At 53.3% G+C, this 11,405-nt stretch overlaps 1 long non-coding RNA gene across 1 annotated transcript; it reads left to right on the top strand.

The window, feature by feature from the left end:
* The first annotated feature begins 8,719 nt into the window (after positions 1 to 8,719).
* On the top strand, positions 8,720 to 11,405 carry LOC127488196 (uncharacterized). The gene is made up of 2 exons (XR_007915710.3): positions 8,720 to 10,151; positions 11,170 to 11,405. It is a non-coding gene; the product is annotated as an uncharacterized LOC127488196 (long non-coding RNA).

The following is an 11,405-nucleotide window of genomic DNA, read 5'->3' as shown; positions in this document are numbered from 1 at the left end:
GTGGAGCTGGAAGGGCAGTGCCAGGGGATAGGCCATGGTGTCACCCCTGTGGCTACAGTTCCAGTCAGTGTCTGGTCCCTCAGCAACAGAAAGGCCTTGACTCCTGGGCCCAGCACCCTGACCGGGCTCTCGAATGCTCATCCTGGGCACAGACACCGGGGTGGAACGGCACAGGCGTCCTTTGGAGCTCATGACCCAGAGCGGGGACTCAGAGCTGGCCTAGACGCTAACGGAAGTGACCTGTGTCTCACGCCCTGACTTTGATCCCCAGTCTGGTCTGAGGGGTTTCAGCCTACACAGCAGTGGAGCACACGCCCATGTCCCTTACCCAGACTTGACAGCAGCGGGCCAGTCTCCAGAGCCCTTTGGTCTGCAGCATTTTCAGCCATTTTTTCCCCCAAGACTTCTCTCTTAAAGACACGAATGTGTTTAAAATCTTTCATGGCAGAACATCCCTCCCTTTGGAGTTGTACAATGGTTGCGCTGAGGTCTCGAGGTCTCTGTGTCTTGAAAGGACGTTTTCTCCTGTCATTGATGAACAATGCGAGTGCATGGACGTGGCCTGACCTCTCAAAAGCTTGCACTCCGTGGTTTTAGGATGCGTTGGCGGGCCTGTCCTCCGTCAGTCGCTAGCACAGTGGTTGCAGAACGGTGATGTCTTGCCTCTTAGTCGGCATGATTTGCATGTCTTTGTTGAAACTTTCTGTCCTTCCAATGACATTTTGACTCGGATGTTTTGTGGGTTCAGGGTTCCCCCCTTCAACAGAGCTTAGCCTGTGCCAGCCACTGCCTGTGCCACAGATCTTGTCTTCGCTGCGCTCAGCGGTTAAGTGACTGCTGTGAGGGCCTGGCTTCCAGGCCTGGTGCCGCTGCTGACTCCCATTTCCTGCTAACGTGCTCCCTGGGAGGCAGTGGTCACAGCTCAAGGAGTCGGGTGTGGGAGACCTGGATTGAGTTCCCAGCTCCTCCTGGCTTCTTCCTGGCCAGCCCTGACTTCTGCAGGCCTGTGGGGAGTGAGGAAGCCGATGGGCGGTCTCTGTCAGATGCCAGGCAGTGCACAAGCCATGCAGCCCCAGGCGCCTTTCTTACCAGGTCGCTCACCCTGCACAGGGCTGTTGAGAAATCCTAGGCAATGCATCTGTTCTCTGTCTGGAGTCACTTCAGTGGTTTGCCCCTAACGTCTTGGATGTCTTTCTTAAATTGGGGGCAGATTGAGGGGGAGTTTGTGTCACAGTAGAACCCGTTATTCTCAACTCCAGACCAACACGGGAAATCTCCCATGACTTTTCCCATAGTTCCTTCCATTCTGTCAACAGCAGTGTTTATTCAAACACTGTAAACCTCCTTTATCAGGATGGTTTTGGGGAATAGGACTGATAACCCTCGGAGGCTAAGCTAATTATAGAACGTGTTTCAAAGCTTATCTTTTTTCCTTATTATAAAGTAATCCATTTTTTAAGTGCCCAAATGATGCAAAAATGAATGCCGTAGAAGGCGGATCTCCCTCTCCCTCTGCCTCTCTCTTTTTCCATCAAATGCAACAACTAAGTAAAAACGTAGAAAACAGGTGCATGGGAAACAGTGAGCACATCTCCTAGCACCTCTGCAGCCCCCGCAGGCCTGGGTTTGCCATCCCTGCTCCCAGCCAGGATCTGTGACTTTGTGACTTGCAGAGTCAGGATCCAAACCCACTCTTTAAGCCTGGCATTATCTGCTGGCACAAGGCCAACTTCTTATTTTGCTGTTTTTCTCTGTCCATGGATGCCACCTCTTCAGCCAACCACTGAGGCTCAGAACGGGCCACTGCCCCAGCCAGCCACTCCGACCTCTCGCTGCACAGACAGCCCTGGGCGTGAGCACCTTTGTGTGACTAGCAGGGGAGGCTTTGGTGAGTTCCAGTGGTTGGAATTGACCTGCTTGTTCCACATGCTTTCCGTGTCAGGGTGTCCGGTGCTTTGGGTTGGTTTTAATAGCTGACCACATCCCATTCCCTAGCCCCTGCTGAGAAGATGATGTCCAGACACAGTAGCTTTTCCAGAAAATGATGCACCCCCAGGGCACAGTGAACCTCTCAGGTTAACCCAGAAGGCTGCTGGCTGGGATCTCGCTGGGCCAAGCACAGGTTACCAGGCTCCAGAAGGTCGCAACCCAGCCCCTCCCAGCAGCCTCACGTTACTGGAGAGAGAAATGATGAGGTGGAGTGATGACACGTGGGGTGCAGGGAGTTCTTAGAGCCCGGGCCCGTCTTCCCCAGGCAGGAAAGCACCGACGACAGAGAGGGCGGGGAGCGGGGCTTTCCTTCCTGAGCAGGACGTTCCGCAACCGCAGCGGCGCCTTTCTCAACAGGGGCGGAGCTGTGCCCGGGCTTTCTGGAAGGTGGCGATTTCGAACCACCGAGGCCCTTGTGAGTCAGCGGAGGGTCACAGTGAGTGCTGCAGTGATTCTTTGAAGACAAAATGTGAAAAACAAGGGGCTGAGCTGGGGCTGGGGCGTCGTGGGTTAAGCCGCTGTCTGCAGTGCCAGAATCCCATATGGACCCCTGTTCAAGACCCGAGGCTCCATTTCTGATCCATCACCCTGCTAATGCACCTGGGACAGCAGTGGAAGATGGCCCAGGGGCTTGGGCCCCTGCACGCATGTGGGAGACCCAGAAGAGGCTCCTGGCTTCAGTCTGGCTCAGTTCCGGCTGTTGTGGCCATTTGGGGAGTCTGATGGAAGAGCGCTCTCTCTCTCTCTCTCTAACTCTGGTAAATAAATAAATTTTAAAAAAAGAAATGTGAAAATAAGATTAGAACCTTTGTGATTTTTTAAAAAAATATTTTAAATTTATATGAAAGCAGAAAGAAAGGTGGGTAGTTGGGCGGGTAGGATCCTCCATCCATTGGTTCACTCCCCCCAAATGGCCATAACAGTTAAGGCTACCTCCCAGACATTCCAATATAGGGTTTGGATACACCAAGTGGCATCTTAAGCACTGTGCAAAATTCCAGTCTCTCTTTCGATGTATCTCAAGTGTGGTATCTAGGTGAGAGTGTACGTGTCAGATTCTGAATTTCACCCTGGGGTGTGGTTGAAGCAGCAGCCCGTGTGTGTGGACCGTCTGGAGGTGCCTGGCCTTCCTGCAGAGGGAGCGCGCTGCCCTGCCCGTGCAGGCAGCGTCCACGCTGTGGCTCCCTCATGCCGAGCGTTGGACCCTGCCATAGACTCTGACCCGCTGGTCCATCGCTGCAGTTTGTACGGAATGTCCTGACATGCAGCATTTTCCTTGTCTGGACAAATAAAAATAAATACTTCCATCTTAAACTACACAGGAACAGTGAGTAGACTAGTGATGAGCTGCTCTTCCCCTCTGTCACCAAATGTGTGACCTTGTTTGGGGACAACACGATCAACCTAAATCCAGCACAGCGCCTGCACACGTTCCACCCTCTCGTTCCAGTCCCAAATAACGCACAGCTCACACAGCTCCATGTGGGCTCCCTTCCTGCTCACTGGATGTTTCACTACCTCTGGCATTCATTTCTGTGTCCTTTTGGGATTTAAAAAAAAAAGAATATTGGGGCCGGCATTGTAGCATAGTGGGTAAAGCTGCTGTCTGCAATGTCAGCATCCCATAGGGGCAACAGATGGCTTCCCGGCTACTCCACTTCCCATCCTGCTCCCTATCAATGGCCTGGGGAAATCAGTGAAGATGGCCCAACGGACGGACTGGGCTGCCGCCACCCTCATGGGAGTCATGGGAGACCCAGATGAAGCTTGTGGCTCCTGGCGTCAGCTTGGCCCATTGCTGGCTGTTGTGGCCATATGGGGAGTGAACCAGCCGATGGAAGATTCTCTTTCTCGCTCTCGTTCTTGCTCTCTGTCTCTGTAACTCTTTCAATAAATAAGTCTTTAAAAATGAGTAATATATTAGTTTTAGCTCAGCCTCTGAGGGAACATCCATCCTATTTCCCAAAACCATCGTGAGGGAGGAGGTGTATGGGGCATGAATACAACACCGATGTAGAGAGAACGGAAAGAACTGTCCAAAAGGTCCCGGGAGATCTCTGAGTTGCCCTGGAGTTGTTCCACTGTGACCCCCAGTCCCTGTCAACCAGCCCCTACTCTTTTTAGCTTTAAGAAAGAAATCTGAGACTTTGAGAGGCTAACATCCGAATGTAAAGTGAATTTCTAGGCAGTAATAAATGCTTAGGTTACTCAGCAGCCCCCTGCAGGGTGAGCAATGCCCGGAGGAGGTTATGCATAGTTTGTCCACCAGCTGTGACGTGACCACAGCAGAAGCCTTCACTTCAGCCTTCAAATTAAAGTCTGCTAAGTATCGGCCAAGTCAGCATCATAGATCCAAGAACGTTAATGATTTTTTTTAATGGCCAAAGTCTCAATGTCTCTGTGCCAGAGGGGCTGTGTCCAAAGTCAAAGCGGGCAGCCATCTGGCCTAGAGGTCAAGCTGCAGGGGGGCTGCCTGTGCCCCATACTGGAGTGCCTGGGTTCAGCACTGGCTGTGCTCCCAGTTCTAGAAGGCAGCAGGCCATGGCTCCAGCATGAGAGTCCCTCCCCCATGTGGGAGGCCTGAGTGGAGGTTTAGGTTCCAGCTCCCTCCCCCATGTGGGAGGCCTGAGTGGAGGTTTTGGCTCCTGCCTCAGTCCCTGGCTGAGGTTACTGCAGTCATCTCGAGAGTGAGACAGTGAATAAGAGCTCACTCTCTGTTGCTCTGTCTCTGTTTCTGTCTCCCTGATTCTCTTTCACTGTCCTCTTTGTCTCTCTCTGCCTCTGAAGAAATTGTCAAAGTATACTTTGAGACATCAAAGCAGTTGTATCCGAATTGCTGAGTAAAATGGTGGCCTTGAATTGTTTCCCACAGCTCTAAGTGGGCAGTGGATGTGGGTGCAGCAGTAATTAACATGGGTCCTTTTTTCCATCTCCCACTGTAGACATAGTTGCTGTGGTTGCTGACTGCAACTAATCAGGTTTGTTTAACTTAACAGATATTTAAGGCTTGCACCAGAACTCCAGAAATTAGTCTTGACAAAGGCTGCAATTACAAAGTATCTGGCCCAGCCAACATGACTGAAGACTGGCATTACGACTGCAAACAAGCATGGGGGCTCTGGCCAGCCTCTGTCGAGTACCCAGAGCCCAACAGGCAGCTGGCCCTGGCCTTTGTCCCCCTTGTCCCTGACCCCCCTGCCTCCCTCTCTGTCCCCTTTGGAGGTCTCCTGCTGACTTGAAAATGTGAGGTGGTTTTGGGAGGATGAGGACCGCCACGTCCTTAGGAGTGCTGGCCTCTCGAGAAACCCCGATTCCTTGCGTCAGCTCCTGCGTTGTCTCTGGAGTATCGACTCTTGCGTGGAGAGCAGCTCTGCCCTTGGTTTTTGTTCTGTTTTTTTTTTTTTTTTTAAAGATTTGTTTATTTATTTGAAAGTCAGCATTACACAGAGAAAGAAGGAGAGAGAAAGAGAGAGAGAGAAGTCTTGCATCTGCTGGTTCACTCCCCAACTGGCTGGAGCTGGGTGGATCCGAAGCCAGGAGCCAGGAGCTTTTTCCAGGCCTCTCACGAGGGTGCAGGGGCCCAAAGACTTGGGCCAGCCTCCACTGCTTTCCCAAGCCATAGCAGAGAGGTGAGCTGGATAGGAAGTAGAGCAGCCGGGTCTCGAACTGGCCCCCATATGGAATGCCGGCACTGCAGGCTAACAGGGGCAAGGATCCAGGGCCAGAGGCACACAGGCCTCTTGTCACAGCTGAGTCCCAACAGGCAGGCTGCTGAAAGACAGCAGCTAAGTTCACAGGGCCTTGGTGAACCAGACACTGGGCTGGGAGTTTCACACACGGCCCTGGTTTCATTCCCATTCAGTCTCTGACAAAGGTCCTGGTTTTTCTACATATATGAGGAGATTCAGGCTTAGAGGTGGGGCAAGGAGTGGGTTTGGTTTGATGGCACAAAAGCCTTGTTTGCCTGGTTTAGCACTGCAAGTCCCTACTTCCGGAAGTCAGGGACGGTTGGCTGCCTTCTCAGGTTCATTGACCTTGGCAAGCATAGCTGGGAGGCTGCAGCCCACTCATTGCCAAGAGTGACTCTAGGTACTGTGGATACAGAGGTGAATAAAGCAAGTTCTTCACAGAACTAAGGTTCTCATTAAAAAAAAAAAAGATTTCTTTCTTTATTTAAAAGGCAGAGTTGGAGAGAGGCCTTCCATCCACTGGTTCACTCCCAAAATGGCCATGATGGCCAGAGCTGGGCCAGGCTGAGACTAGGAGCTCAGAACTCCATCTGGGTCTCCCATGTGGGTGCAGAGTCTCAAGCACTTGGGCCATCCTCTGCTGCTTTCCCAGGTGCTTAAGCAGGGAGCTGGATCTGAAGGGAAGCAGCCAGGACACGCACTGGCACTCATGTGGCAGCTTAACCCCCTGTGCCACAATGCCAGCCCTAGAGTTAAGATTCTTGTAGAAAAGTGTGGGCAGATAATGAACATATGCCACGTGTCAGGTAGTGATAAAGAAACTGCGGAAGGCAGCAGCAGCAGAGGACTCGTGAGGATAGGGGGCTGGTTTGGTATTTTAAACAGGGCACTTGAGGAGGATCTTTGTGCTTGAACAGAAACCTGAAGGAAGTGGGAGAGGGGCCGCTGACTTGCTTTGGGGACGAGCAGACTTCATCTATTTTTGAGTGAGTGCAGGGGCAGGCACTGTGTGTAGCGGGTAAAGCTGCCACCTGCAGTGCCAGCACCCCTTATGGGCACTGGTTCATGTCCTGGCTGCTCCACTTCCTATCCAGCTCCCTGCTATGGCCTGGGAAGGCAGTAGATGACCCAAGTCCTTGGGCTCCTGCACCCACGTGGGAAGACCTGGAGGAAGCTCCTGGCTCCTGGCTTTGGATCAGCGCAGCTCCAGCTGTTGTGGCCAATTGGCGGGGCTGGGGGCGGGGGGTGAACCAGAGGATGGATAATCTCTCTCTCTCTCTCTCTCTCTCTCTCTCTCTGCCTCTCTGCCTCTTCTGTCTCTGTGTAACTCTTTCAAATAAATAAATAAATCTTTTAAAAAATAAGTGAGTGCAGAGGCCCTGGGGAAATGATGTTTGATGTCTGATGAACATCAAACCAGTAGCCAGAGCGAGGTTGGGGGGCAGTGGCAGCAGGAGTGGTCTGGAGGGTTAGAGGGGGTATTGGGGGCCAGGTCAAGAGGGCTTCCGCGTCTTACTCTGAGATGAGTGGACATTGGAGACTTAGGGCAAAGCAGTCATCTGACTCATGCGGTGAAAGAAAAACTCTGGTTTCTGCAGAAAGCAGCAGCGGGGAAAGGAGGGGCAGAGCACGAGGAGAAAGCAGTCAACCGCCAGAGCGCAGGGCCTGAGCCAGCCTGGAAGCAGAGGAGCCAGAGTCTGGCTGCTTTTTTTTTTTTTTTTTTTCCCAAAGATTTGTTTATTTGAAAGAATTATAGAGAGGCAGCGGCAGAGAGAGAGCGGGCGAGAGAGGTCTTGCATCCACTGGTTCACTCCCCAGTTGGCCACAAGAGCCAGAGCTGCACCGCTCCAAAGCCAGGAGCTAGGAGCTTCATCTGGGTCTCCCACATGGGTGCAGGAACCCAAGGACTTAGGCCATCTTCTAGTGCTTTGCCAGGCACATTAGCAGGGAGCTGGATCAGAAGTGGAGCAGCTGGGACTCGAACCAGCACCACATGGGATGCCAGCACTACAGATGGCGGCTTTACCTGCCATGCCACAGCACTGGCCCCCTGGGTGCTTTTGAAAGCAGAGCTGACATGACATGGATTGGATATTAGGGGTGGGTTGTGTAGAGGCATAGGGGCAAGATTCTTTTTGTCCAGGTCATATGAAAGGCCCTCGATGCTACCTTAAGGAGTTAGTGTTGATCCCTGCAGATAACAGGGAGCTCCTGTAGGATCTAATTCTCAACCCATCTGCCCATCCCAGCCCAGATCATCATCTGAGCAAAGGCCCTTTCTCACAGGACATACAGATATATTTAATATTTGACAGAATGACACACACAGAATCTTCCATCCACTGGTTCACTCCCCAAATGGCCACAACAGCCTGAGCTGTGCCAGATCAGAGTCAGGAGCCAGGAAGTCCATCCTGGTGTCCTGCATGGGTGGCAGGGGCCCAAGCACTTGGGCTATGTTCTGCTACCTTCCCAGGTGCATTAGCAGGAACCCGGATGGGAAGTAGAGGAGCCCGCACTCTGATATGAAATGTTACCTGCTATGCCACGATGCCCAACTCTGAGAATATGTTTGTATATGTGCTTTGAGGGGAGACCAAATTCTGGGATGACCTACCCCCTCCTGAGCAGGATGGAAAGAGAGGTGAGGCCAGCTTCATCAAGTGGGGTGCAGCAGGTGGCCCTGACCCTGCCTACGAGCTGCAGTGACAGGGTTCTGTCTAGGTGGCCACACTGCCCACGGATCAGAGCTTCCTTCTCAGTGCTGTAACGTTAAGCAGACTACAACTTATCAAGCGCTATACACAGGATTTATTCTAAATACACACGCAGGAAACGTGGGTGTTCATTTTACTCTCAACTTTTAAAATTTTTATAACATTAACATTTTTCCTGGTTAACTGATATTTTTTAATTTTTTTTCTCAAAGAAACCTTTTATTTAATGAGTGCAAATTTCCTAAGTACAACTTTAGGAATATAGTAATTCTTCTCCCCATACCCACCCTCCCACCCCACTTCCCTCCTTCTCTCCCATTCCCTATCCCATTCTCTATTAAGATTCATTTTCAATTAACTTGATACACAGAGAGCAACTCTATACTAAGTAAAGATTTCAACAACTTGTGTGGGCGCGCGCACACACACAGAACTGAGAACAAGTTTTACAGTTAATTCTCGTAATGCAACTCATGGAGGGCAGAGGGTCCTACATGAGAAGTTAGTGCACAGTGACTCCTGTTGGTAATGTAACAATTAACACGCTAATGTATGACGTCAGCGGTCACCAGAGCCTCTTGACATGAGCTGTCAGGGCTATGGACGCCTTTTGAATGCACAGTCTCCATCGGTATTTAGACATGGTCCTAAGCGAAGTGGAAGCTCTCTCTTCCTTTTAGAGAAAAGTACCTCCTTCTTTGATGGCCCCTTCTTTCTCTGGGCTGTCACTCAGAGATCATGTCGGCCATTGTTTTGCCTCAGTGTCTTGGGTTTCCATGCCTGAAATGCTCTATGGGTTTCTAGTCAGACCAGGAAGCCTTAAGGGCTGACTCCGGGGTCAGAGTGCTTTACCTGATATTTACAAGCTTGGGGCACACGAGCAAGCAGGCCGCTGGGAAAGGCAGGAAAACAACAAAAGCGCCTCTTCGCGGTTTCCCTCACGTACCCCTTGCCCGGCCTGGGCCTTCCCCCTCCTCGCCCCGCGCTCCGGGATTCCCACGCTTTGAAACTGCTTGTTTACGAGTCCGGGAGCGACGGGGGGCGGGTTTCCCGCCCGCCCGTTTCCGGTCCGTCCAGGGGGTCGTTTCCGGGCTCGAGAAACCCCGGGCAGGAGCGGCCCGCGGCCGGGCACGCCTGTGCGAGGCCGCCGCCCAGCGCCGCGCCCGCACCCGGGGAGCCCACGCCCGCGGCAGCGCCCGGGGGCAGCGGCGTGAGAGGGGCGTGACGGAAGAGCGGCCTGAGGGAAAAAGGGGGCGTTCCGAGGCGAGAGGCGCACGCTCCTCGCCGCACCCGGAGGGAGGGCGCGACCGGGCCCGCCCACCGCGTCACAGAGACGCGTGCGCGGACGAATCCCGGGACTCCGGCTCCCAGAGGCCCCCGGGGGAGCACGGGAACCAATCGGAGGACGGGCAGTCTCACCGGGGTATCCCAGCGGGCGCCGGGCCGCGTGGCGCTGGACTGATTGGCAGCCCCTCCAGCCTATGGCTGCTGTTGGAGCAGCCGTGCGTCGAAAGCGGGCCTAGGGCGGCTGCGGTCTGCGCTGGTATCCCGGGCGCCGCGCCGGGAAGTGGGACGAGTGCGCCCGTGGGTGGCCCGAGGCGCTCCGGCGTTGGGCAGCCGGGTTGTGCTGAGCGCGTTGACCTCGGGAGCTCTTTGTCCTGATTGGCTGGTGGTCTTCCTCCCCTGGCGTATGCCGCAGACAGTGACCGGTTGCCGACCAGGCCCCGCGCTGGGCGGTGCGGGGATGGCACCTCGGGTGAGGACTCTGCCGCAGGGAGCTTGTCCCGCGGGGTGGAGCGGGCAGGGTGATTACAGGTCAGCTGGAGTTGCCGGTTAGCATGAAAGCCGAGAGGGAAGTCGATGGCTCAGCCCCTCAGGAGCGCTGGCGTTTGCTCATTTACGAAAGGGGCAGCGATGGAAGCTACAGCAAGCGGCTCAGACTCTGGCCCTGGTACCCTAGAGTGCAGAGTCCAGATTCCTCGGTTTCAAGGTCGCATTTGAGAAATTCAGTAAGATGGGGCCGGCGCCGTGGCTCACCTGGTACTCCGCATGCTGCACAGGCATCCCATATGGGCGCCGGATTCTGTCCCAGTTGCCCCTCTTCCAGTCCAGCTCCCTGCTGTGGCCTGGGAAGGCAGTGGAGGATGGCCCAAGTGCTTGGGCACCTGCACCCGCATGGGAGACCAGGAGGAGGCACCTGGCTCCTGGCTTCTAATCGGCGCAGCGCCAGCTGTAGCGGCCATTTGGGGGGTGAACCAGCGGAAGGAGGATCTTTCTCCCTGTCTCTCACTGTCTGTAACTCTACCTGTCAAATTAAAGAGAAAAAAAAAAAAAGAAAAGAAAAATCAGTAAGATACAGTGAGCCATGGAGGTAGTGATTTTCCCAGAAAGTGGGATATGCATCTAGAGTAAGTCACAGCGTTTTGAGGGTTCCTGGAGTTCCTGAAGCCCCCTTGGGGATTTCTAGTAGGAGACTGTAGGTGTAGACCCTTCGCTAAAGCCAGGGCAGCCATTCATTTTGTTTTACATATTGGACCTTTGAGAAAGATTTTTGCTTCAAGTGTATTGGAACCCAGAAATATTGGGACAGCGATTTAGAGGGTCTGTTTTTCTGATTCCAACATTTTAAGTGCTACCCATCAACACCTGCTTTCCTCGGATAAAAAGAATCATGGTGCTGGTGCTGTGACGCATGGGGTTAACGCCCTGGCCTGCAGTGCCGACATCCCATATGGGCGCCAGTTCTAGTCCCGGCTGCTTCTCTTCCCATCCAGCTCTCTGCTATGGCCTGGGAACGCAGTAGAAAATGGCCCAAGTCCTTGGGCCCCTGCACACACATGGGAGACCCGGAAGAAGCTGCTGGCTCCTGGCTTCTGGCTTTGGATTGTCGCAGCTCCAGCTGTTGCGGCCAATTGGGGAGTGAACCATCAAATGGAAGACCTCTCTCTCTCTCTGCCTCCACTCTGTGTAACTCTGACTTTCAAATAAATAAATAAATCTTTAAGAATCA

The sequence above is a fragment of the Oryctolagus cuniculus genome, chromosome 19 (assembly GCF_051225735.1).
Source record: "Oryctolagus cuniculus isolate XC-2025 breed Fujian yellow rabbit chromosome 19, ASM5122573v1, whole genome shotgun sequence".
NCBI classification, from domain to species: Eukaryota; Metazoa; Chordata; class Mammalia; order Lagomorpha; family Leporidae; genus Oryctolagus; species Oryctolagus cuniculus.
Note: the sequence above shows the minus strand (reverse complement) of the source record. Positions and strands in the feature narration are given on the sequence as shown.